The sequence below is a fragment of the Musca domestica genome, unplaced genomic scaffold (genome assembly GCF_030504385.1).
Source record: "Musca domestica strain aabys unplaced genomic scaffold, Musca_domestica.polishedcontigs.V.1.1 33, whole genome shotgun sequence".
NCBI lineage: Eukaryota > Metazoa > Arthropoda > Insecta > Diptera > Muscidae > Musca > Musca domestica.
This window is the reverse complement of record NW_026712312.1, coordinates 7365972-7393519: the sequence shown is the minus strand read 5'-3', so window position 1 is coordinate 7393519 and position 27548 is coordinate 7365972. Positions and strand designations below refer to the sequence as shown.

Below are 27548 nucleotides of genomic sequence, written 5' to 3'. Positions count from 1 at the left end.
TTCGCAAAAGAAGTGCAATAAAATTTTGTTAACTCGCCATAATGCCATGGACGGGATGCATTCGTTTCTGTTTTTGATGGGCGGGTGCTATGATGCACTACACCCGTGCTCCCATCTATCGGTTGCTTGGGAGTGAGCTGCTGCACAACGGCGCATTAGTCGCATTGCTCTGCGCGTTGCGGCGCACGTTAGACTCATTGAAGTTGGCACTCTTATAAAACCAATGGTTTTCAGCAGCGGCCATTCAGTCAAATAGCAACTTTTGAACAATACGTTCGGTCGGTCGGTCGCATGAACTTACCAACGCTGGTCGCTTGAACGAGATCAGTGGTGGAGCGCTTGTTTCCAAAGACGGTAGCTTAAAAACTCTAATTCCGACAAAATAATAAAACCATAACACTCACAAAAATGTAAGAAAATAGCATCGTTAAAAAATAACTCTAAAAAAATAAGGAAACCCGAAAAAAAGTAAAAACAAAAATAAAACTGAAGTACATAAACCGTGTGTATGAAGTATGTGTTTATGATGTGGTTCAGAGTAAATGTTAATGGCCTGTTTATTGTTTGATAATATCTGTAGTGGACTGGATACCGAAATGTCCAAAACTGAAACTAAAAAAAATGTGGAAAAGAAATTTCGATTTCATAGATTTGCATCCGGTTTAAGAAACAGCGTCTCTGTGACACAGAAACCATGGAGAAATGTCAATAACGCCGAAAACGTTTGCCGGCAACCACCTGTTATGAGTGGAATCCATATTTTGTTAGCTGTCAAAATGAAAGCCGCCAAAAAAAGTAAAAGCGCAATATTTTCATTTTCAAGTTTCTTCGCAATTTCGTGTGGGAAGTGCTGCTAGCCGCCAGATGTGTTTGGTTGGGTGTGCAATGTTCGCACTTTACATGACTTGTTTAATCTGCACACGAAATTATAATATCGATGGTCCTGATTTGATATGTAAAGGATTTTAAGAGTATGAAAATAATGCACCGTAAATTATTTTTGAAATATTAAGGAAGTGAAATTTTGATTAAATCTCTGCTGGAAGTTTCATCTGTTGCTGTTGTTGTTTAATTCAAATTGCATTCACTGTGAATTTAGAGACTGAACTATGAAAATTGTTTTGGGCAAAAAATTATTTGATCAAGATATCCACATATAAATGAATACATGTAATGTTTATCTACAAACTGTCTGTGTTGATTATAGAAATATGAAAACTGCCTTTTACACAGTAAAAAAATGTAAACAGTGTAGAGAGCTCTATAGGACCTGAGATAAGATCGTATAAGAAAGTAAAACAATTAAAAAAGCAGCTAAGTTCGACCGGGACTTTTAATACCCCCCACCATTTGGAACGAATTTGGAAATTTTCAAAAAATAAAATCCTTAAAAAATTATTTTAAAATTTTAAACTATTCTATTCTATTTAATGACGCTAAAATCATCAAAATACCGAATATTGGGAGGTACCGTTTTATGGGGGCTATACGAAGACTTGAATCTGCACAGACAATTTTCTGTCATAGGCTGTCCATTTCGAACTTCAAATATCAAATTTGAAACATTTCCGTTGAATATTGTCGGCAAAATCATCAAAATACCGAATATTGGGAGGTACCGTTATATGGGGGCTATACGAAGACGAGAACCTGCACAGACAATTTTCTGTCATAGGCTGTATTATCCATTTCGAACTTCAAATACCAAAGTTGAAACAATTCCGTTGAATATTGTCGCTAAAATCATCAAAATACCGAATATTGGGAGGTGCGTTATATGGGGGCCATATGAAAACGTGAACCTGCGCAAACAATTTTCTGTCATAGGCTGTAGTATCCATTTCGAACTTTTAAATACCAAATTTGAAACAATTCCGGTTAATAATGTCGCTAAAATCATCAAAATACCGAATATCGGTAGGTACCGTTATATGGCGGCTATATGAAAACGTGGACCTACATTGCCCATTTACGAACTTAACCTGCCTACTGGAAAAATAAACATGTGTGCAAAATTTTAGCCTTCTATCTCAATTCGTTCGAAAGATAGCGTGATTACAACAGACAGACAGACGGACAAGGCTAAATCGACTTAGAATTTTAAGCTGATCAAGAATATATATACATTGTTGGGTCTGACATGAGTATTTTGAAATTACAAACGAAATGACAAAGTATGGTGGAGGGTATAAAAAGGGGTATTAAAAATTCTAATTTAAAAAAAAATATTAAAATCGTTGACTAACATGGCAGATTTCCTATAAGGAAAGGTAATATAAAATGCCCTTGTGGAAGGTACTCAATTTCTTAAGATTTTTTACTTCAATGACCAGTAAACTGAAGTAGAAGCTATCATTTACGTTGAAGATTTGGAATTGAGTTATGGTGGAGGCATTGGAAATGTGTACTATAATGGTTCGAAAAGTACTAAATGTAACCAAGCACGAAATTTCATATTAAGGTCTATTTGCGTACTATAGCTATGCGAACTAAATTTGGTATTGGATATTTGGTATTTGATACTCCTGAAATTTGATATAGATGTCAATGTTGGTATCTGGTGGTGGTTTTGCAAATGCGTGCTATAATTGTTCGAAAAGTACTAAATGGTACTAATTGTACCCTCAGTCATATGGCTACAAATGGTATATTATTTGATACGAACAAAATGTGTCTCATCGAATTATTGGGTCTCTTGGACCAAATCCGTTTCTGGCTAGTGCGAACGATAACTCTTGAAGTGGGTATCCGATTTGATCCAAACTTGGTACATCGTAATATATTTGTCAAACCTAGATCGAGTTCGGAGATGGGCAATATCAAAAGGACGAAATTTTCAAAAAATATATTTTCTGCACAGAAAGAGAAAGGATAATCCAATTTTGCTCTAACAATAATATTTGCCTTAGTTCTAGGCCATGTGCGAAAATGGACAATATCGGTCCACTCCATCAAGTACCTCCCCCAAAAAAGGTCAACATTTTGAATAATTATAATTCTTATAAAATGTGATGTAAGAGTCCGATGCCTATAAATTACACACATGGCAATATTTTTATTAACACAAGGTCTGGTGTTAAGTGGGAATATATCGGTTCACTCCTTTTGGTACCTCACCTACAAAGGGTCAACATTTTTCATATCCATGAAGCTCATAGAACGCGAAGTTAACATCCAATTCCATTTAGGCTTTGTATATTCAATAGTTCCATCAACACAGGATCTGTTATTAAGATGGGAGGGATCGGACCATTTCTTCTGGAACCTCACCCCATAGATTTCAAGATTTTGAAAAACTGAACGCTCAAAAAAAGCGAAATAAGCATTTAACTCTCTTCAAGTCAGAGATCCTGTACAACTTCCTATATCTAAATATTTTTCTGACCAAAAATCTGAGATGAATATGGAATTTATGATTTCGTATAAAATTTGATATTTATTGTAATTTTGCCCATATCAATATTTTTGTCCGTATTAGATGAAGTATGAGAATAGAATACTTCCGTAGAACGTATCTGGTTTTGCGGTCGATTTTCGGTCAATTTTACTTATTTGTTTATTTCCAGCGCACAATGGCCACCAAAATCTCCGGATACCAATCCGTTGGACTATTGTATCTGGAAAATTTTTGGAAAGCTAGCTAGGCACTAAAAAATACCAAATTGTCGATCACCTCTACCAAGCGCTTAGCCGGAAATGGGCCAAAATTCCGCAGAGCAACATTCGGGCACGGTTTCGTTGGCCGTTTGCCGAACAAATCTAAGCCTATTCTAAAATTTGGTCCTATTTCCGACATTTTTGGCTTTCGTTCAATAAGATTAAAAAAAAAAAAATGTAAAAATTATGGCGTTTGACTTTGTTGCAGTTTTTTTGTTATCTCACCCTTTATATGTTTCATCCGATTTGGTGTTTTAGTTCCTCACATTCGTAATATGCATTCGTCAAAAATGATATTTGGTACCAGATATCAGATACAGCCCAGAAATACCTCTGCCAGATTTAATCAAGATCGGTTCAGATTTGGATATAGTTCCCACATATATCTTCAATCGATATCTGGTTAATTGTGCACCAAATGACCAATATCAGTCCAAAAGTCTTGAATTTTGGTACATCCGACCGAAATCAGTTAAGAAGCAAGTACATCGAATTCGGAGAAAATCGGTTTAGATATAGCTACAGCTCCCATATATAGGTTTTATCCGATTTGGTGTTTTAGTTCCTCACATTCGTAATATGCATTCGACAACAATGATATTTGATATCATATATCTTATAGAGCTCAGAGAACGGTAAATAGTTGGATAAAGCTCCCATATATAACCTTAATCCGATTTTAGGTTTATTGTGCAAAAAATGGTTAATATCAGCCCAAATGGAGTGAATTTCGGGACGTAGAATTCGGAATGTGGAATTCGGCTCCGATACATATTTGGTTTTTAATATAATCCTTCTCGAAGTGATATCATGCATTCTACAGCAATGTTATTTGGTGTAAAATATTAAAATGTCTCCGTCAAATTTAGTGAATATCGGTTCAGAATTGGATATGCCTCCCATATATTAGTTTCCTCTGACACCAAACTATAACTGCTCTAAACCCAAATGTTGATATGTGGCTTGATCTACTTCAAATAAATTATTGTGTTACGGGAGCTCTACTAAATATGCACAGTGGTCCTCGTCCGACTTTTACTTACTAGTTACTATTGAAGAAGATCTGTAAAAAACAATAATTTTGAAAACTACTATTTACCGTTGATTAAAAACTATTGTCGAAATACTTCAATTAGTAGGTCATTTTCTATTAACCATGACATTGACCACAATGTCAACTTTCTTCTGCCAAGAAAACAACCCACAAAATTAATGCTTCACTAACGGCAAAACAGAGGGCCTGTCTCAAGAAAGAAACGTGTGCTTTTAAAAACAATTGTTAACAAAAGTTGATTAATTAAACATTATTGCAAGCGATTTGTTATTTGACCAACAAAAATTGAAATGAAAATAAATTTCAAACTAAAATCATTCGAGATTTATTCAGGTGGACATATGCACATTACCCTCCCCACAGAGAGCATTTTTAATGAATGAATATGCATGGCTTGCGAAAATCAGTTTCGCTCACACCGCAATGGGGCCACCACTTGGAGCCCATTCATCAAAGTGTGAATCAGCAGAGATGGCATAGAATTGATTTGGTGTTAATTAAATGGTCTATTTCATTGTTAGCCAAAATGTGTTACCATTCTTTTTTATTGTTTCACTTTTTTGTACAACATATCATTGTTGTTGTTGCTGTTGTTACTCTACTTGTTCATACAACAAATATGTTCAAGCTGTCGTTCTTTTTTTTAAAAGCTACTGTTATATTTAAATCTTGATATGAGCCGACAAAAAAATTTTGTTCCCAACCTCATGTGTTTATTTTGTTGTTGTGTGTGTGTTTTTTTTTTTTTTGTTTCATTTCCCAAGCCACTCCAACAACTCCAACATAACACCAAAAACATTAATAGTTGCCCGCCTTTATTGTCTGCTGCTAAATATTATGCAACTGTTTCACCAACCGATTCTTGTTAAGTTTCAGGTCTCCACACTTTTTGTTGCTGCTGCTGCTGTTGTTGTTACCTTCAAGAATTTCGCTTTTAACCTGTGCAGGGTCGTTGTTGAAATAATGACATGTCGAAAAAATATAGATGGCAATTTACATATTTTCAGTTCTAGTCACAGGTTTTTTTTGAAGTTTACTGAGAAGGATATTAGTAAGACGAATGCAGAATGGACCCACATAAACATTTTCACATTTTTCGAACAATTATTGCACGCAATTGCAAAACCACCATCAAATCTCAACACCAGATACCAACAGGGACCTCAATTACGAATTTCGGGATTCCAGTTCTATACACTCACGCATTTCCAGACATATTCCATATTCCGATCCTAGACATCAATATACATCATAATATTAGTTTTGAGGATTCGAGATCTATCCCTTAATTCAATACCAAATTTAGGACTTTTCGAACAATTATAGAACACATTTCCAAAACCACCTTCACATCTCAACGACAGACACTAAATTACATATATATCAAATTTTAGAATGCCAGCTCTATCAGTACTTTTCGTACAATTAACGTACACATTTCCAAAACCAGCCGCATATCTCGATCATAGATTAGTACTTTTCGAACAATTATAGTGTACTTTTCTAAACCACCTCCAAATTTAAAACGTTGATCTCACATTATCCCTTCTCCTAATAAAAAATTTAGTACCACTTAGTACTTTTCGAACAATTATAGTACACATTTCCAAACCACCGCCAAATCTCAAACACAGATACCATCAGTAATCTAAATATCAAATTTCAGAATTTCAAGTCTATAAATTCGCTCAATGCCAAATTTAATACCATAAAATAAATAATGAATAAAAAATTTCAGATTTCAATCAGTTTCCGTTCACCCAATACTAAACTGTATCAAATACAGTACTATTTCGCGCACTTGAAGTACACATTTCCAGAACCACCCCTTTATCAAAAACCTATCACCAATACAAAGACATATATAAAATTACAAAAATTAAGATTCACCCGTTCACCCTGGACGAAACTGTTCCAAATTGAGTACAAATAAGTGCGAATTCCATAACAATAATCATACAATCCAATATAAATCTTATTTCCAAGCTTCAGGATTCCAGCCCTACCAAATTTAAATTGTACTAAATCTAGTAGCAATCATAAACTGTACCGATTTCAGTACTATGTACATATAACTACAAATTTCCAGAACTTCCAACATTCCCCAATCCTACATTCCAACAGTAATCTTAATTCCAAATTTGAGAATTCCAATTCTTCCGGTTTTCCCAAAAATTAAATTGGACCAAATATAGTACCATTTGGTACATATAAGTGCTAATTTCCAAAACTAGCTCTATATCCCAATCCTACACTCCGGCAATAACCTCATTTCCAATTTTAACGATACCACCTCTATTGGTTCATCCAAATTGTACCAAATATAGTACCATTTAGTACACATAAGTACGAATTTACAAAACTTCATACATTCCTTCGACAATGCAACAGCAGTCTTATTTACAAATTGCAGCATTTCAGCTCTATTGGCTCTCCCAAAATTTAAATTATACCAAATATGGTACGGAATAAAACAGCATCACCAGCAAAATGGTTCGAAAATTAAAGAAGCGACTTGATCGAAACCCGCGTCGCAGTGGAAAATGGCTCGAAAATGGCTCGTGAGCTGAACATATCGAATATTCCATTAGGCAAATATTGAAAAACGAGCTAGGGATAAAGCCATTGAAATTCCAAAAAGTGCAAAAACTTCTCCGATGAGAAAACATTCGTTGTTCCGCCGCCATGGTGATGGTGTGGGCCCTCATAACAGCCAATGGTCGCTCTCCGCTCATATTGGCATCAGAATAAATATTACAGAATGGTTACAAAATGAGGTTCCTCGCTTCATTTCCAGCGCACAATAGCCACCAAAATCTTCGGATACCAATCCGTTGGACTATTGTGTCTGGAGTATTTTGGAAACTAGGTTGGCACTAAAAAATACCTAAGCCTCCATCACCTCAAGCAAGTGCTTCGCCGGGAATGGGCCAAAATACCGCAGAGCAACATTCGGGCGGCGTGTGACGGTTTCATTGGCCGTTTGAAGGCCATAATTCGTGCCATAGGTGACCAATTCGAACAAATCTGAACTAATTCTAAAATTTGATGCTATTTCAGACATTTTTTCCTTAGATTCAATTAAAAAAATGTAAAAATTACGGCGTTTGATGTTGTTACAGTTATTTGATGTTGATTTTATTTCAAAGGTTACGAAGACTTAAGAACGCATTTCTTGAACACGACAAAAATAATTCATCCATACATGCAGCAGCCAATTAATGTCACCATAACTGGTATCACAACTTTTTTACGTCCTACAGAATGTCAGGCTAAGTAAAACCATGGCTTAAAAGGTTAAGAGACCCAACCTCTTTTTTCTGTTGTTGGTTTTTGTTTTATTTAACAGTTCTCCTTCAATAATTTTTCACAAACAAAAATATTCCAAAGGCAAACAATCATGCCGATGTAGATTTCTGCTGCTGCAGCAGCAGCTCCACCATTCTGTTTAGTATCCATAACGTTCACCGGTAGATAATTGCCTTCATTGGCTTATTTATTCTTGAGCTCATGGCTGCCGCGTACATTGGATATCCGTTGTTCGGCAACAACCTCACCCTATACTAGCACCCCAAACCATTTGCTCAATATAATGTTATTTATTTTAGAATTTCCACCGTTTCTTATCTGAAATGAAACAAACCGCACCGCACCACAAAGGCAACAACAATGAGAGCTTTATTAGCCAAATTTGTAAATGTCAGAAATGTGGTTTAGCAGAAGTGGGCGTGTCTATCTAAATGATTTTTACAAATATACGGTTTCGCAATAAATAAAGGTTTAAGCGGCGTGGGGGTGGGCGAAGCGATGTTCTTAACTATCTCTTTGTTGTCAATCTTTCGGAAAACGAATATTAATTTGGTGGACCATTTTTAAATATTACTTTTGAAACAAAAGGAACGAAAAAATTGATGCAACTAATTGCCATGTATGTTTGTGGGGGCGTGTGGTATCATACATTTGTTTGAAAATATTTACCGAGCGACTTTTGTGTTGATCTGTTTCATTGATCTATTGTTTTTTGTCCGTCTCTTTTTGCTTTTGCAAAAATAAGAACTGTTTTTATTTCAAATATTTTTTTTTAATTATTAGTTCAAAAACTCTTATTTGTTGACCAATTCAAATATTTAAAGAATGCAAGTATGTGTGTGCAAATGGCTTTTAAACTCTAATAATATAATGCTTTCATATGACTTGGTGTGGCAATGATCTCCAAGAGAAAAATGGTAGCAACAAATTGCAGACAACCAAAAATTTGGAAACAAAATTTAATGCTACGAAAAATTCTAAAATTTTACTAAACCTCTAAAATGGTACCATTTGGTACCAAATAAAATTTGGTATGAGAATCACGGTTGGAAAAAAATTGATATATAAAAGTGGTACTAGATTTGGAATAGTTCGGTTTAGGGTGAACGAATGAAGTTAGAATTTTGAAATTTTGTATTGGAGTTCCTGTTGGTGATTAAGATGTAGTTTTGAAAATGTTTACTAAAAGTGCATGAAAGGAAGAAGATAGTACCATGTTTGGTACAATTTGGTATTGGGTGAAAAAAGGCTTGAAATCTTATATTTAATATTAGGGTCGCTGTTCATGTGTAGATTTGATATATGGAGGTGACTTCGGAAATGTGTATTATAATTGTACGAAAAGTTCTGAATGGTACTATATTTGGTATATGTATAGAGAAAAAATTCTGAAATGTTATATTTAGGTATCTGTGTTTGAAATTTGACGGTGGAAAAGTACTAAAGGGTACTCAATTTGGTATTGGGTGAATGGATATTGGCTAGAACCCTCAAATTTAACATTAAGGTCTCTATTGGTATATGGAATTTAGAACATGTGTACTAAGTGTGCGAATTGTACAAAATGGTATCAAATTTAGAATAATTTGCTTTAGGGTTAATGGATGAAGTTGAAATTTTGAAACTTTGTACTGGTTGAAGGGTTTGTAAAAAGGGGTGGTTTTGGAAATGTGTACAACAGGTACACGAAAAATACTAAATAGTACTATATTTGGTACAATTTGGTATTGGGTGAATCCGAAATGTAGTATTTATGTGTAGCCTGGGCATATTGAGTAGGTTTCGCATATGTGTACTATAATTGTACGAAGAGTACTATAATAGAACTATATTTGGTATTGGATGAAGTGATGGAGATAAAATTCTGAAATTCGATATTTAGATAACTGTTGAGATCTGAGGTTGAGGTTTTGAGTTGGGTTTAGAAATTCGTCAAACATTTGTACGAAAAGTACTGAGTGGTACACATTTTGGTATTGGTTGAAGGGACATGGCTGTAGCCTAAACTTAGATCTAGTGGAAAGAAGGAGGTCCAATTTTTAAGATAAGTCCCCCAAAAAGGCGTTGTCTATCGGACACCGATTGAAGCCTTCTAACTTGGTACATATGTATCAGATGGTACGTATCATTTATTTGCCTTATCGATTTTTTGAACCCCATGCCTCTATGGATGAAATCCGCTACGGGACATTTAGAGTAGGATTAGTCATTTCCGCCTGGTGGTCTGCACGATAACTCTCCAAGGGGGTTTTCGATTTATTTAACAGGTAACACATTTCCATATTTTTGTCAAACTGGATCTGGGGAGATGGGCAATATCATTTCAATTCTTTGAGTACTTTCTCCACAAAAGTTCAAAGTTCAAACATAAATCTCTCGTAGAAAGTGACGGTAGAATATCGTAATATTATTACCAGAACTAGATAAGCTAAAAAACAGATTCTGTGTATCGGTCCATTCTTTTTTGGTACCTCCCTTGTATAAGTAAGTCCTAACTGGTAAAATTTTAAAAACTTGTAAACTTTATGTAAAATCCATACAGATTTTTTGAAATCTGAAATAAAAGAAGTACTTTTGTTTGGCGGTATCTTGACCAAATCCTCAGACTGTCAGATTTGTAGGCAAACCGACTTATGTCTTATCCATTTCAATTGTTTTGGTACAGTAGTCATTACTTCGATCAAAATCCTTAACATCGACCAAATTAAAAGTAAAAATATGGGGAATATAATAGAGTTTGCAAAATAATCAACTTCATCGATTTCGTATCATTACGGGCAATCTGATTTTGTAAACTTGGCTGAAACTGCTACAGGAGGCATATATCCTCGCCTAGTTGTAGAAATTGTTTTCCAAATGTAGAAGGTATGATCTCATTGAAAGTTGTGTTCTCCAAGATGACGGTTTAAGACTCCCCAAAAAAATAATTTGTTATGTTATCATTTTGGTCGGCCATAACACCTAAGATGTAATTTGAGTCCTAAGTTGCCAAATTTGACACCACGTATTACTTAACTAATTTGGATTGTCTTAAGCTTTTAATTTTAATTTCCGCTCTTAGTTTTAGTGTTCCAGAGCACTTTACAACATTAAAATGTGATTCGTGGTCATGTCAATTGCCTCATTATTTTCTTTGGTTGCTTTTCAAGGTCATTATCGCAATTAGCTCTGTTGCGTGCGAATAAAGTTTTCAATTAAGAAAAAAATTGGGTTCATTGGCTACGCACTTTGTGCTAATCACATTTTGCATTGTGGTCTTTTTGAGGGAATTTTCCAAAATGCGTGTTATTGACACTGCGCCACACAAAAAAATAATTGCAGGGAAATAAGAGGTAAAAAGAAGACACGTGTATTGGCGCTTGGAAAGTTTACATCGCAAAATAACCTAAATGTAGGTTAAGGTAAAGTTCCCCTCTCTTCCACACTTTTGGGAATTTTCGAATTGAAATCCCTCGGAGTCCGTGAATTTTATGTGTATAGTGTCATCGGCAATATTGCAGATAAAAACAGAATTATTTTTAACCATCAAGCATTAAAATATGGTTAAAAACTCCCTTTAAAGGGATCGTAGCAAGTTAAACTATTCTTCAAAGTTAATAATGGCACTAAACCTATAAATTGGTACTATTTGGTATTATGTGCTAAAAACTTGAAATTTGGTATGAGGTTGGAATTTAAGCCTGGTGGAAATTAAAGTGGTTTTGGAAACGTGTAATAAGTGTGTGAGCTGTACTAAATGGTACTAAATTTGAAACAGTTTGGTATATGTTGAACAGATGAAGCTGGAGTTTTTAATTTTTTTAATTGGGGTCCCTGTTAGTTTTTTTTCCCGCTTTTGGAAACGTGCACCACAAAAAAGTACAAGTAAAAGTACAAAAAGTACTAAATAGTACTTTTGGTATTGGGTAAACAGATAGTGCTTGAGATCTGAATTTTGGTATTAGGGTTGCTGTTCATGTGTAGCCTTTACATATAGAGGTGGTTTTGGATGTTTAAATTACAATTGTAAGAAAAGTACTAAATGATACTAAATTTAGCATTGGGTGAAAGAATGGAGGTGAAACCCTGAAATTTTATATTGAGATCTATGTTGGTATCTGGGATTGCGATTTGGATGCATATCCGTTGGAGGACGAAATATTAAAAATAATAAATAAATTAAAAAAATAAACAAAGACTTCGAACTCTATTTTATTAAACTTACAACATTTAAAATAAAAGTCGAATTTAATAACTCAAAGACAAACCGAAAAATATACCACCGGGATCAACTTTTATTACCCTCAACCTTTTGGAAGGAACTTGCAAAATGTAAAAAAATTAAAACAAGTAAAAAAGTATCTGTCGGTTTTGCCGACCGATGTACGAATACCCTCAACCAATGTTCAATTATTTAAAAATATTTTGACTTCTCTTATGATTATTCAAACCCTTGGCCCTCTATGGAGTGGGTTTTGAAAGTATGGGCCAATATTGTCCATTTCGTATCGAACCTAAACAAATATGATATAAATATTGCGACGTGCCTTCACTTTACATGAGATATGTGACCCTTTGTGGGGGAGGTACGAAGGAATGGTGGAAGGAATGTGCGTATACCCTCAGCCAATATTCAATTATTTCAAAATATTTTGACTTCTCTTATGATTATTCAAACCCTTGGCCCTCTATGGAGTGGGTTTTGAAAGAATGGGCCAATATTGTCCATTTCGGTACGAAAGAATGGTCCGATCTCTACCGTCTTTTTAACAGATCCTGTGTTGAGAGAAATATTAAGATGTGTCAAGACTAAATGGAATCGGATGTTAATTTCGCGTTTTATAAGCCTAATGGATATTCAAAATGTTGACCTTTTGAGGGGGAGGTACTAGAAGCAGTGGACCGATATATTCTGTCTTAATACCAGATCTTGGATTCATAAAAATATTAGGATATGTGAAATTTGCAGACAATTGGAGTCTTACATTACATTTTATAAGAAGTATAATTATTCAAAATTTTGACCATTTGTGGCGGAGGTACTTGGTGGAGTGGACCGATATTATCCATTTTGCACATTATCGTTTCTCTTTCTGTGCAGAAAATATATTTTTTGAAAATTTCGACCTTTTGTGGGGGAGATACCAGAAGGAGTGGACCGATAACACCACACTTTTAGTTAACATAAATATTGGGATGTGTGACAATCGGACTCTTGCATCACATTTTATAAGAGTTGTAAATATTCAAAATTTTGGGGGGTTCTTGATGGAGTGGACAGATATTGTTCATAGCACTGATGCAAACATTAGGATTTGCAAAGTTGAAGCAAAATCGGATTATACTTTCTCTTTCTGTGCAGTTAATTATATTTTTTGAAAATGTTGACATTTTGTGGGATGGAGTGGACCGATATTGCCCTTCTCCGAACTCGATCTATGTTTGACAATAATATTACGATGTGCCAAGTGTGGATCAAATCGGATACTCCCTTGTAGAGTTATCGTGCGCACCAGCAATACAGACAGACAGACGGACATCGCTAGATCGACTCCAAATGTTCTGAAATGGATTTGGTCCAAAGAGACCTAAGGTCTAAAACCGTTATTTCGACTAGGCACGTTTTGACCGTATCAAATTATAGATAACCTCTGTAGCCATATGGCTGAGGGTATAATAAAAATCTGCTGTGAATATGCTATATATCGGTTTACTCCTTCTGCTACCTCCCCCACAAAGGGCCATCAATCTCATAAAGCGATAAAATATCATCCGATTCCATTCAGACTTGGCACATCTCAATATTTCCATCAACACAAGATCTGCTATAAATATAATAAAGATCGGACCATTCCTTCTGCTACCTCCACACAAAGGGTCAATGTTTTGAATAACCAAAACGATCATAAAATCCGATATAAGCATTCGGTTCTCTTCTTATTTCACATATCCCATTATTTCTACTAACACAAGATCTGCTGTGAAAATGGGATATATCGGTCCACTCATTATGGTACCTTTCCCAGAAAGGTACTATAAACTCATTAAACGCGAAATTAACATAAGATTCTATTCAGACTTGGCACATCTCAATATTTCTATCAAAACAAGATCTGTTATAAAGTGATAGAAAACAGACCATTTCTTCTGGTACCTCCTCCACAAAACGCTCAAAGGAAGTGAAATAAGCATTGATCTCTCCTCAAATTTCACCCATACAAACATTTTAGCTCACACAAGATATGTTGTGAAGATGATATATATCTGCGAACCCCTTCTTATACCTCACCCACAAAGGGTCACCATTTTCAGTACTTTTATCTGTCATAACTTGCGCAAGAAGTCAGCGATTCTTTACAATTTGCTGTATCTAACTATTTCTCTCAACCAGAAACCTGGGATGGATGTAATGATTTTATTTTCTGAAAATTTCCGAATTCGTTCCGAATGGTGGAGGGTATTTAAAGTTCGGCCCGGCCGAACTTACTACTTTTTGACTTGTTTAACTTGTTTTATTCGTATTAGATGAAGAGGAATGCTTCGATCCCCTATTTCTGGCACCTTACGCACATTTCAACATCCTCTAAAAATTATCACATATCTCATATCAAGGGTTATAGTCCAAATATGACACGTTGTAAAAACCGACTGATACTCAACTACATAACTCAACTATGTATTTTGTCTATAGGAGTTTATAAAACATTCAATCCAATACAATGTAAAATTCAAAATTATGATCTGAGAACATTTGTAGTACAAGATCTCAAATGATCATGTGTGTCTACAATCACATATGAAACAAACTCCACTATTTACGGAATATTACGACGCACTGCAATAATAAAATTATAAATTTATTTTAAAATTGATTTGTGAATGTTTAACATTTTGTGTTCGGCAAACTCTTTCACTTGGCACACACACATCAAAATGAAAAAATTATGCGCTAATGAAGAAACAAATCAAATTTCCTCTCTCCCAAAAATGGATAAATTACAACACACACACATTTATATCAAATTATTACACCTCCAAACAACATTTCCCGTGAGTCCGCAAGAGATTACGTTGATTACAAGTTATGTTTCAAATCATGGAAAAATTTGCAGATATAAAACACGCATTTTATAACTTTCAACAATCAATGCTAATAAATTTCGAAAAATATTAGACAGAATTGGAATATGAGTGTTTGTTGTAAAGCATTTTTTAGCAAAAAGTTGACATTTTGCAAAATCAAAACGTTTAAACATTTGCATGCCCAGTTTATGGTTTAAATGACAAACTCCGGCAAACATAAACAAACAAATATGAATATTTATTTAAGTCTGTCAATAACTTGGCCGTAATACGACTCTAAGCTTAAAGACCCGATGCGGATCTAATTTAATTAAGAAATTGAAAAGGCCAAACTAAGAGAACCAATCTACACCAGACCACAGCAAAGCCGAAAGGTATTTTTAAAGGCGAAATAACACTCTTACCAGGCCATAATTATGGACGGACAGACAGGCGGACAGACGGCGAGACTTACAGGCGTTTAGACAAACTTAACACGACAAAACAGAAAACTTAAAATGTAACAACTTCAAACTGACAATATGTTGATATCGCAAGTGTCTAGTGAGTGCACCCAACGAACAAAACCGAAAGCAACAAAGAATCATGCCAACCCTCCAACAGACAGTCAAGCATTCATTCAGCCAAGCAACCAACAACTAGCCCGTCAATCGTCACATGGCAGACAAAACAAATCCACACGCTATTTTTAATGAATGGAGTGCAGACATGATCGTAGTAAAACCTCAAAATTGGTCCATGAAATATTTCTGCCAACTCTGATGCTGGCAACAGCAACAGCAACGTAACGACAAATATCAACAACGACAGCAACAACACAAAATGAAACCCATAATTGTAACAAATAGTGGTAGCCAAACAAAAAAAAAAAAAAAAACAAAAAAAAAATAAAAACGATATTGTTTAGTAAGTCACCGGCAAAACATATGCTGACAGTGGAATAGAGGGGCTAGTTTCGTTAGAGATTCAAAAGTACTGCTACATATAGCTAATTTACTTAAAGAGAGTCATTTTTCAAAATTTTGCAGAAAATAATTTTTAATTTTGATCGAAAAACGATCACTTTGCATTAAAAACAAAGCTTTTCAAACAAATTGGTTAAGCATTGATGCTCAGTGCCATTGCCAATCATTGATGTGGGAAATACAGGAATTATTAGGCCAAATATCTTAATAGACTTCCAATCTAATTTGATAAGCCTAATCGTGCCTCATAGAAATAATATCCCTCAAGATAAATTTAAATTTAGATAAAATTAGGGAAGACACAAACCTGGGTGATTTTTTTTAGGGCTAATATAGAGATGGATGGAGGGAGATATGTAATAAACCAGAAGAAGATTGAAGTTATTTTAAATTATTTTACTTTAGGATGGATACAAAGGAGTGCTTTCCAAATATCTGAATCTTATAGGCATAAATAGTTTCAGACTTAGGAAAACTTTCTGAAAAAAAAACAAGTTAAAACTTATCAGTCGATTTCGCCGACACCTGTATGCCCTCAGCCAAGGTTCGATTATTTAAATATATTTTGACTCATGATTATTCAAATTTTTGACCCTCTTTGGAGTAGGTTCAGATGGAATGTGTCGATATTGTCCATTTCGTATCGAAGCTATATAAATATGATATAAATATCGCCACGTGCCAGGTTTGGACTATATTGGTTGATTCCTTAATGTGCGTGATGTACCAGATATAGTCGACCGAAATATTCCTTTTTCATACTTCATCTAATACAGATAGAAGTATTGGTATGGGCAAGAAATTCGCTTTTATGATCTTCATGGATATTCAAAATTAGCCTTTGTGGGGGAGGTACCAGAAGGAGTAGACCGATATATCCCATCTTCACAACAGATCTTGTGCTAGTAGAAATAATGGGATGTGTGAAATAAGAAGAGAACCGAATGCTTATATCGGATTTTATGATCGTTTTGGTTATTCAAAACATTGACCCTTTGTGTGGAGGTACCAGAAGGAATGGTCCGATCTCTACTATATTTATAGCAGATCTTGTGTTGATGGAAATATTCAGATGTGCCAAGTCTGAATGTGTTCGAATGTTAATTTCGCGTGTTATGAACTTCATGAATATTCCAAATGTTGACCCTTTGTGGGAAGGTACCAGAAGAGTGGACCGATATATTCCATCTTAACACCAGACCTTCGGGATATATAAATATTCGGATGTGTAAAATTTCAAGACAATCGGAGCCTTTTTTCACATTTTATAATTAAATTTCAAATTCTGACCCGTTGTAGGGTAGTTACTTGATGGAGTGGACCGATATATACCATCTTCGCACCAGAGCTTAGGTTAAAAATCAAATTTTAGGTTTTAGGTTAATTTAGGATTTAGGTTAAAATCAAATTTTTAAATCAAATTTTATGAGAGTTGTAATTATTTAAAGTTTTGACCCTTGGTGCGGGAGGTACCAGATGGAGTGGACCGATATTGTCAATTTCCGCACCTGACCTAACATTGATGCAAATATTAGGATTTGCAAAATTGGAACAAAATCGGATTATCCTTTCTCTTTCTGAGCAGTAAAATATATTGTTTTCTGAAAACTTCAACCTTTTGTGGGGAAGTTACCAGAAGGAGTGGACCAATATTGCCCATCTCCGAATTCGATCTAACTTTGACACAATATTACGATGTGCCAAGTTTGAGTACTGTCAAAGTATGTCTCTCATTTTCCTGATTCCTGTGAAACACTGTTCCACATGGCACCGGCATTTCGTGAAGAACAATGATCACATAATAATGATCGAATACAACACCACCAACAAAAAATCAAAGCAAATGGTGTACTGACAGTTTTAGGGTATTGGTAACATTTCAAGCCAGCTATGCCGAAGTTTAGCCATGGGAGACGCTTGTTTGTCTTTTGAAAAAGTTTGTTTTTCTTATTCACATCTGTCCGTCGTTCGTTTGGTTGTGTTGCTTAAAGTCAAATTTTTTTTTGTGTAAAAACTGGAGTGCATGTTTTGTTTTTATTTTTGCTTTTCTTTTCATTTTCATCATTCTTATTACCTTAGTTTAGACGAGCGAGTCGTTTTGGTCACAGCCACCCTGGGGTTGTCACCAAATAAAGATTCTGTCGTTTCCATTCTGGCCCCCATAATGAGAATGGTGCTTTACAAATTAAGCAACATTTCGGGCAATTAAAATGTAAATTCGGAATTTCCAATTATGAATTGAATTCCAAAACTATGTGGCAGGTATGCTTTGGATTCTGGTATCATAAGGAATATCTTAATTTGCTTTATTTTCTGCATTGTCATTTCATTCCATTCCTTTGATCATTGATTTCCAAATGCAATTGAAATAACTTTAGAGATAAATCAAACAATGAAAAGTATTGAAACTCGTGTAGCTGCTGCTGCTGCTGCTGCATTTAAGCAAATGTTGTTGATTTCACAGTTTAGAGTTTTTTTTTTTTGCTACTTTTTTTATTTATTTATTTGTTTTTTTTTTTTTTTGCTGAAATGTTTATTTTTTTTGAGATGAGATAAAAATCTTTTATTCTGCACCAAATGCCAGGAAAACTCAAAAACAAAAAAAACACCAACTGCATTATATTGGTTACTGCCATTCTTGTGAAATCTTTGGAATTGTTTTTGTGCAGATATAAGATACAACCGCCGTCATCGGTTGTTGTTACATAGCGCTTTGCTTATGTTGGATTCGTCGCTGTACCCGTTTAATCGCACAGATTTCAATGTTTTAGTTTTATGCTTTTTTTTTGTTTCTTGCAGACCAATGTAATTCAAACACTCAGTACAGGGTTACTAATGTCATTAGCTAAATAAAATATATTTTTTTTTTTTTGCCACCACAACACAATCTGTGTTCCGATATCACAAATATCAAAACAGCTGGAGTTGGAAATAAAAAAAAAAACAACGGCAATGAAAACTGTTAAAGCCTGCCGAGGTATTAGAATTAATTGAAATGTATAAAGCAAATTTTAATCTGTATGCTAGCCTTTTAGGGTTGGCATAAATATATGAGTTCTCTTTTCCCATACCAACAAATTTTGTTGAAACATATCTTCCTCAAAAAAAGAACTAATATTTGGAAGCCAAAAATTTGGAGATGAAACTAACTACTTTCAGCATGACCAATACCTTAAAAATTGGCATACTAGCTTCTAGACTCAATTCGGTCGTAAGTGCTAAATTCCATTCCATTTGGACAAATATTAGACGTTTGGTGCACAATAAAAGCTAAATCGGACGAAGTTATATATGGGAGCTATATCCAAATCTGAACCGATCTCGATAAAATTTAGCAAAGGTATTTCTGAGCTGCATTTGATATATTTCGGATGAAAAATATATATGGGAGCTATAGCTATATCTGAACCGATTTCGATCAAATTTGGCATACTTATTTTCAGGCCTAATTTGGTTGTAAGTGCAAAATTCCATACTATTCGGGCTGATATTACACGTTTGGTGCACAATAAAAAAGCAAATCGGACGAATATATATATGGGAGCTATATCTAAATTTTTACCGATTATCTCCAATTTCAATAGGGTTCGCCTTTGGGCCAAACAAATGATTTGTGCAAATAAAAGCGACCTGCATTTAGTTCACAAGAATACATGGACAGACGGACGGACAGACATGCATAAATCAACTCAGAAAGTGATTCTATGGAGATCCTCAAAAGTAACTTTGGGTCTATCTCGATTCTTTCTTCATGTTTCAAACAAATGCACAAAGACATTTCACAGATATATATCATCATCACAACAGATCTTCTATTAGCAAAAATGAAATTTGAGGAGAGTTGGATGCTTATTTCGCTTCGTTTTTCAAAATCTTGAACCCTATGTGGGACAGGTAGCAAAAGAAATGATCCGATCTGTACCATCTTTATAAGAGATCTTGTGTTGATGGAAATATTGAGATGTACCAAGTCTGAAATGGAAACGGATGTTAATTTCGCTTTTTATGAGCTTCATGGATATTCAAAAATGTGAACCTTTGTGGCGTGGGTAAAAGAACGAGTGCACCGATATATCCCATCTTCACAACAGATTTTGTGTTAGTAGAAATAATGTGATGTGTGAAATATACAGAGAATCTGATGCTTATTTCGAGTTTTATGACCTTCATGGATATTCAAAATGTATACCCTTTGTATCTCTACCGTTTTTATAACAGTTAATTTCGCGTTTTATAAGCTTAATGGGTATTCAAAATTTCGACCTTTGGGTGGGAGGTACCAGAAGGGGTGGACCATCTTCACACCAGATCTTGAGTTTATAAAAATATTGGGATGTGTGAAATTTTAAGATAATCGGATTCTTACATCACATTTTATAAGAAATATTATTATTTAAAATATTTACCCTTTGTGGGTGAGGCACTATATTAGGATTTGCAAAGTTGGAACAAAATCGGCTTATTGCTTCTCTTTCTGTGCAGAAAATATATATATTTTTTGAAAATTTCAACCTTTTCTGTGGGTGGTACCAGAAGGAGTGGACCGATGTATTCCATCTTGGCATCAGACCTTGGGTTAATAAAACTATTGGGATGTGTGAAATTAGAAGACATTCGAACTCTTACATCACATTTTATAAGAGTTGTTATTATTCAAAATTTTGACCCCTTGTAGGGGAGGTACCTGATGGAGTGGTCGGATATTTTTTTCGCACCCAACCTAGCACTGATGAAAATATTAAGATTTGCAAAGTTGGAGCAAAATCGGATTATCCTTTCTCTTTCTGTGCAATAAATTATTTTCTTTGAAAATTTTGACATTTTGTGTGGGAGGTACCAGAAGGAGTGGACCGATATTGCCCATCTCCGTAGTCGATCTAAGTTTGACAATAAAATTACGATGTACCAACGTTGGATCAAATCGAGAGACAGACAGATGGACGGACATCGCTAAATCGATTCCAAATGTCCTGAAACGGATTTGGTCCAAAGAGACCTAGGGTCTAAACCCGTATCAAATGAAATATACCCTCTGTAGCCATATGGCTGAGGTAATAAACATGTAAACAAAACGAAAGACTTAAGACACAAGCACATCAATTAAGCTGTTATACCTTACACTGTCTTACAGAGAGTGTTTGTCCTTTTCATTTGCACCTTTTTTATAATAAACTAGCTGAACACGGTGCGCTTTGCCACCCCTATTGATTTGATATGCATTCAAAAATATTTGTTGGTTAAAAAAAAACGAAAACAAATTCAAATATTTAAAAACCTAATTATTGTAATACTTGTATGCGTAAACAAACAAATAGCTCGGTCTACCAACGTGTGAACGTGCCAGGAACAGCTGACCATGAGAAAAGTAGGAACATGTCAAATTTAGAATATGTCAAATTTATTTAATTTCAAAAAAATGTATAGCCTATGTTACTTTCAGGCGATTCTGTAGTTTATTTGAAACTTTCAGGAAAATCTGTTCAGCGGTTTTTGAGTCCATAACTTATAAACAATCAAACGTACAATCATTTCCCTCTTTTATATGTACAGAAGATTTAGTTGTATCAAATGTTTACAGTTTATGAACACCTGTAAAATCTTTCCAAAATTTTCAAAAAGAAAACCCTTTTAGAGGAATTTAAGAGAACTCAGATACGTTGAGAATTCAAATAATATTGTTTTTCTAAAAAAATATATATTTATTAAATTATTGAAAATTATATTTACTTTGTACAAATTGTTGTCACGATCATTTGATACATATCCAAATTGAAAATGGTACCAAATTTTGCGATTCTATCGTAAAGTACAACCGCAGCAATATGAAATAAATGACCAAACAAAACTGGCAAGAGGTTGTACTTGGACAAACAAAAACCAAAGAAACTCAACACAAAAAACATGCGTTGAACATTAAACAACAAGACTTTACAGTCCTTTCGTGGAGGAAAAAAAAATTGAATGCAAGTCCAGATCATGAAGGAATGCAAAACTTGGTATTTTTTTATTTTTCCGATACAAAATTTCGGCTAGACATTTTTCTCTTGAAACAAAACACAACTTTGCTTTAAACGTTGTTTTTTTTTTCTATTTTGGTTTTTTACAAAATATTCCAAAACATTGTTAAGACAACGGCCGGTCATTTATTGCTGCAAACAATGTTCGGAGCTTTGAATTTAGCTCTCGAAAATTGCATGACGTAATTGAAAGTTCAATGCAGAACTCCGAACTTATCGAAAGCAATAAATAACGTAGACAACATGGTGCTCCGATTGTGTCATGTCAAGTTGTTGGGTTTTTTCTTGTTTGGGTTTGGGTTTGTTTCTATTTTAGCTTTTAGATAAAAATGTCTGTCTGTCTGACCGTTTAGTCACATTTACGGTACTATGGTCATTTCGCAATAAGAACATTGCATTTACATGGCCATAAATTTTGGAATATTTATATTTTTATTGGTTCGATATAAAATAAAATGGGAATTATTGAATTGGAGTGATATGACAATTTGTTTTAAAGACCCTTAACTGATCAGTGAAAATAAAATCATTTTTTTTTCATTTGTCATTTCCAATTTTTTTTTTTAAATAATACAAATGTAAATTTAATATAGATTTTACGATACTCTTCTCAATATTCTTTTACTTGAAGCAGTTGTTTGCCATTAAAACTTAAACAAGAAAGTAACTACAACACCCTTTAATGTCAAAACACACGTATTGAAATACAAAATGCAATAAATTAATCAACCCAACAGAAATTCCTTTCTAAATGTAGTTCAGAAATGACATGGAAACGTTGATCAAAGCCCACTTATGAAAATAGGCCTGCCAAAATCAAAATGAAAACTAAGAGAAACAAAACTAAACAAATAAACGAAATACACCGACCGACCGACCGACATTTGCGACTCATGTAACTCTCACGCACGCATGCGTGCCTTAATCAACAAAACGCCAACATTTCGACACATGTAAATTGGTTGAAACAACTCGAGATGAAAGGATTACAGCGAACAAGTAACTGTTGGTTGGTTGGTGTTGAACAAAAGTTATGACTAGTGTTGTCTTGGGCGGAAAAATCGTTGTTAGGATTTGGACAGGCATTTATCATAAATGACACTATTATTTTATGATAAATGCCATTTAGGCAATTAAATCGGCGATAATTGTAAAATTACACATTTTATGTGGTATTATTGTTAATATTATTTTTTATTTTATGACAAATTTAGCAAAAAAAAAGTTAAAAAAACAAGTTAAAAAGCAGTAAGTTCGGACGAGCCAAACTTTGAATATCCTCCACCATTTGGAACGAATTTGGATATTTAAAAAATATTTTAATAATAATAATAAATAAATAAATAAAAAAGCTGTAAGTTCAGCCGGGCCGAACTTTGAGTACCCTCCACCATTTGGTACAAATATGGCATTATTCAAAAAAATAAAATCCGTAAAAAAGTTCTGTTAAACTCTTAAAAATACCGAATGTAGCAGTGTATTAGGGTCTATACGACGACGTGGACCTGCATAGGCAACTTAGCTATTACAATATTCAAATGCGAAACTTGAAAAAAAATCTGTTTATATGTAGCTAAAATCATCAAAATACCGAATATAGGGAGGTACCATGGAGGTTATAAAACGTCTGCCATACACTGTAGTATCCATTACAAACTTCAATTGCGAAATTTGAAACAATTCCGGTAAATAATGTCGCTAAAATCATCAAAATAACGAATATCGAGGGTACCGTTATATGGGGGCTGTACGAAGACGTAGACCTACATGGCCCATTTACTAAAATACTAATACCAAAAGTACTGCAGACATAATACACATTTGAGTAAAATTTTATCAACCTACATCATTTCGTTCGGAAGGTAGAGTGATTTCCACAGAAGGAAATACGGACGGACATTGCTAAATCGACATCGAATTTTATGCTGATCAAGAATATATATACTTTGTGGGGTCTAAAATGTATATTTCGAGGTGCTACAAACGCAATGACAAACTTAATATACCCTCCATACTATGGTGGAGGGTATAAAAATAGAAGCCGTTAAAATTCGGTTAAAATCTTAATAATAATAGGGAGTTACAGTTATTTTGGGGTCTTTACGAAGACGTTGACCTGCAATTTTCAGTCACAGGCTGTAGTGCCTATTATGAAGTGCAGTGAAGTGAAAAATAATGTAGCTAAAATCATCAAACCACCGAATATGGGGAGGTTATATTGGGGCTTTACTTTAACGTGGACCTATATAACCCATTTTCAATACCAAAAATCCTGCAGACCAAACACATATTTGAGTAAAATTTTATAAACCTACTTTAATTCGTTCAGAAGCTACAGTGATTTCCACAGACGGACTAACAGACAGACGAAAGGTTATCGTTAAATCGATGTAGAATTTTATGCTGATCAAGAATATACAGGGTGAGATAAAAAACTGCAACCAACTCCAGACTGCAGTCATTTCTAAGCCACTCGCCCGACAGCTGTTAAAATTATTCCAGTGAAAGAAAACAGCAACATTAGCGAAATGGTTCGAAAAGTAAAGAAGTGACTTGATCAAAACCCGCGTCGCAGTTGCCGAAAAATGGTTTGTGAGCTGAAGATATCGCAATATTCCATTCGGAAAATATTTAAAAATGAGCTCGGGGTAAAGTCATTGCAATTCCAAAAAGTTCAAGAACTTACACCGCAACAGAAAGAAAATAGACTCAAAAGATCTAAAGAGTTGCTTCGCTTGGCCGAATGTGGTGAACTGCCGAATTTGGTTTTCTCCGATGAGAAAATATTCGTTGTCCAGCAGTTTGTAAACAAACAAAATGATCGTGTTTACTTGCCAAAGAGGTCAGCTGAAAATGTGCACCCGTTGGACTATTGTATCTGGAGTATTTTGGAAAGCAAGGTTGGCACTAAAAAATACCAAAGCAAGCGCTTCGCCGGGAATGGGCCAAAATACCGCAGAGCAACATTCGGGCAGCTTGTGACGATTTGATTAGGCGTTTGAAGGCCATAATTCGTGCCAAAGGCGACCAATTCGAACAAATCTAAACTTATTCTAAAATTTGATGCTATTTCCGAAATTTTTTTTTCATTCAATAATATTTCAATAATTTGAAAAAAACAAGTTAAAAAGCAGTAAGTTCGGCCAGGCCAAATACCCTCCACCATTTGGAACGAATTTGGGAATAAAATCCTTTACAAAATCTGTTAAAATTGGTGTTTATACGACGTGGACCTACATAGGAATTGTTTGTCATAAGTCATTACCATATTCAAATTCAAAACTTGAAATAAACGGTAAACATCAAAAATCAAAATATCGTATATATGGAGGTACCGTTATATCGGAGCTGTGCGAAGACCTGGACCAGCATAGACAATTTTCTGTCATAGGCTGTAGCATCCATTACGAACTTCAAATACGACATCTCAAACAATTTCGGTGGGTATTGTACCTAAACTCGTAAAAATATCGAATATAGGGAGGAACTGGTATATGGTACCTACATGAAGACCTGGGCCTGCATAGACAATTTTCTGTCACAGACTCTAGTTCCCACTAAGAAATCTAAATACCTAATTTGAAACAATTCCGGTGAATAGTGACGCTAAAATCATCAAAATACCGCATATCGGGAGGTACCGTTATATGGGGGCGATACGAAGATGTGGACCTACACGGCCCATTTCCTATGCCTAAAGCCCTGCAGACATAATACACATTTGAGTAAATTTTTATTAACTTACTTCATTTCGTTCGGAAACTAGAGTGATTTCCACAGACGGACAGACGGACGGACATTGTAAAATCGACATAGAATTTTATGCTGATCAAGAATATATATACTCTGTGGGGTTTAAAATCTATATTTTGAGGTGTTACAAACGGAATGACAAACTTAATATACCCTCCATACTATGGTGGAAGGTATAAAAACAAGTAAAATAGTATCAGTCAGTTTCGCCGACAGATGTATATCCAAGATTTGAGTTATGATTATTCAAATTGTTGACCCATTATGGGAGAGGTTCTGAAGCAGTTGGCCAATATTGACCAATTCATATCTGCATAAGACAATGTGACAGATTTGGGCTATATAAATTTTGTGCTTTAAATGAGATATGTCACATTTTTTTTTGAAAATATGGAAATATGCGAGAGCTAACAGATATCGCTGATCGAAGATAAAAATATTAGTATGTGCAAAATTTGAAGGAAATCGAATCCAATTTTATGTGAAATCATAAATTTCAATAAATGACATATTCAAATCAGATTTCTGGTTAAGAGAAATATTTAGATAAAGTTTTCAAGAATCACCGACTTGTTTCGCAAGTTATGACAGATATAAGTATTGGAAATTGTGATCCTTTGTGGATGAGGTACCAGAATCTTTATAACAGATCTTATATTTATGGAAATGTTGAGATGTTTCAAGTCTGAATGGAATCGGATGTTAATTTCGTGTTATATCAGCTTCATGAATGTTCAAAATGTTGACCCTTTTTGGGGGAGGTACCAGAAGGTGTGGACCACCAGACCATGGGTTAATTAAAATATTGTGGCGTGTAATGTGCAGACAACCTGACACTTACATTACATTTTATACAAATTATAATTATTTAAAATGTTGACTTTGATGGAGGAGGAGGGGAGGTACTTAATGGAGTGGACCTGCTCGCACCTGACATAGCATTGATGCAAATATTAGGATTTGCAAAGTTGGAGCAAAATCGGATTATCCTTTCTCTTTCTGTGCAGTAAAATATTTTTTTTTTTTGAAAAATTCGGACGTTTCTAGGGGAGGTACCAGAAGGAGTGGACCGATATTTCCCATCTCTAAATTTGATAATAATATTACGATGTTCCAAATTGGATCAATTCGGATACTTGCTTCGAGAGTTATTGTGCACAGACGGACGGTCGTCCTGTCCTGTAACAGATTTGGTCCAAAGAGACCTAGGGTCTAAAACCGTTATTTCGATGAGACACATGTTAGCCGTACTAAATGATAATTAGACTTCTTCCCAAATAAATAATTTGAATTCCTCCTAATTGGTGTGCTTGTGTCTTAAGTCTTTTGTTTTGTTTTACACTCCGTTGTGGCGAATTTTTCACTACTTGTACAGCAACCAAAACTATTTCGTTCAAATATATTCAATGAGATTTTAAGTTGTTTTTTAATAGATAATTGTTGAAAACAATTTAATTAAGAATAACTAATAAAGAATTCATGACAACTGTAACACGCGAATTTGGTTAATATTGTAATTATGTCGGTTACAATGTATTTTATCTTGTTCGGAAACGCAAACATTTATTCTATGCAGATCTCGCCGTCTTTCTGCCCAGGTACTTCATTTTAATTGACCACAATCACAACGACATTACACAGTTAATTGAGCGAAGCATTGATTTTAACGCCACCAATTATGATATTTTCAATGCGAATTATGTCGACGTTGGTTTGGTGGTAAACTCCATA

At 34.7% G+C, this 27548-nt stretch overlaps 1 protein-coding gene across 1 annotated transcript in view; it reads left to right on the top strand.

Annotated features, from left to right (window-relative positions):
• The first annotated feature begins 237 nt into the window (after positions 1-237).
• LOC101887619 (major royal jelly protein 1) overlaps positions 238-27548 on the top strand; it is a 38195-nt gene continuing 10884 nt past the window's right edge. The window contains exon 1 of the mRNA XM_005180522.4: positions 238-410. The gene's annotated coding sequence lies outside the window, so the exon portion shown is untranslated. The remainder of the gene's footprint in view (positions 411-27548) is intronic.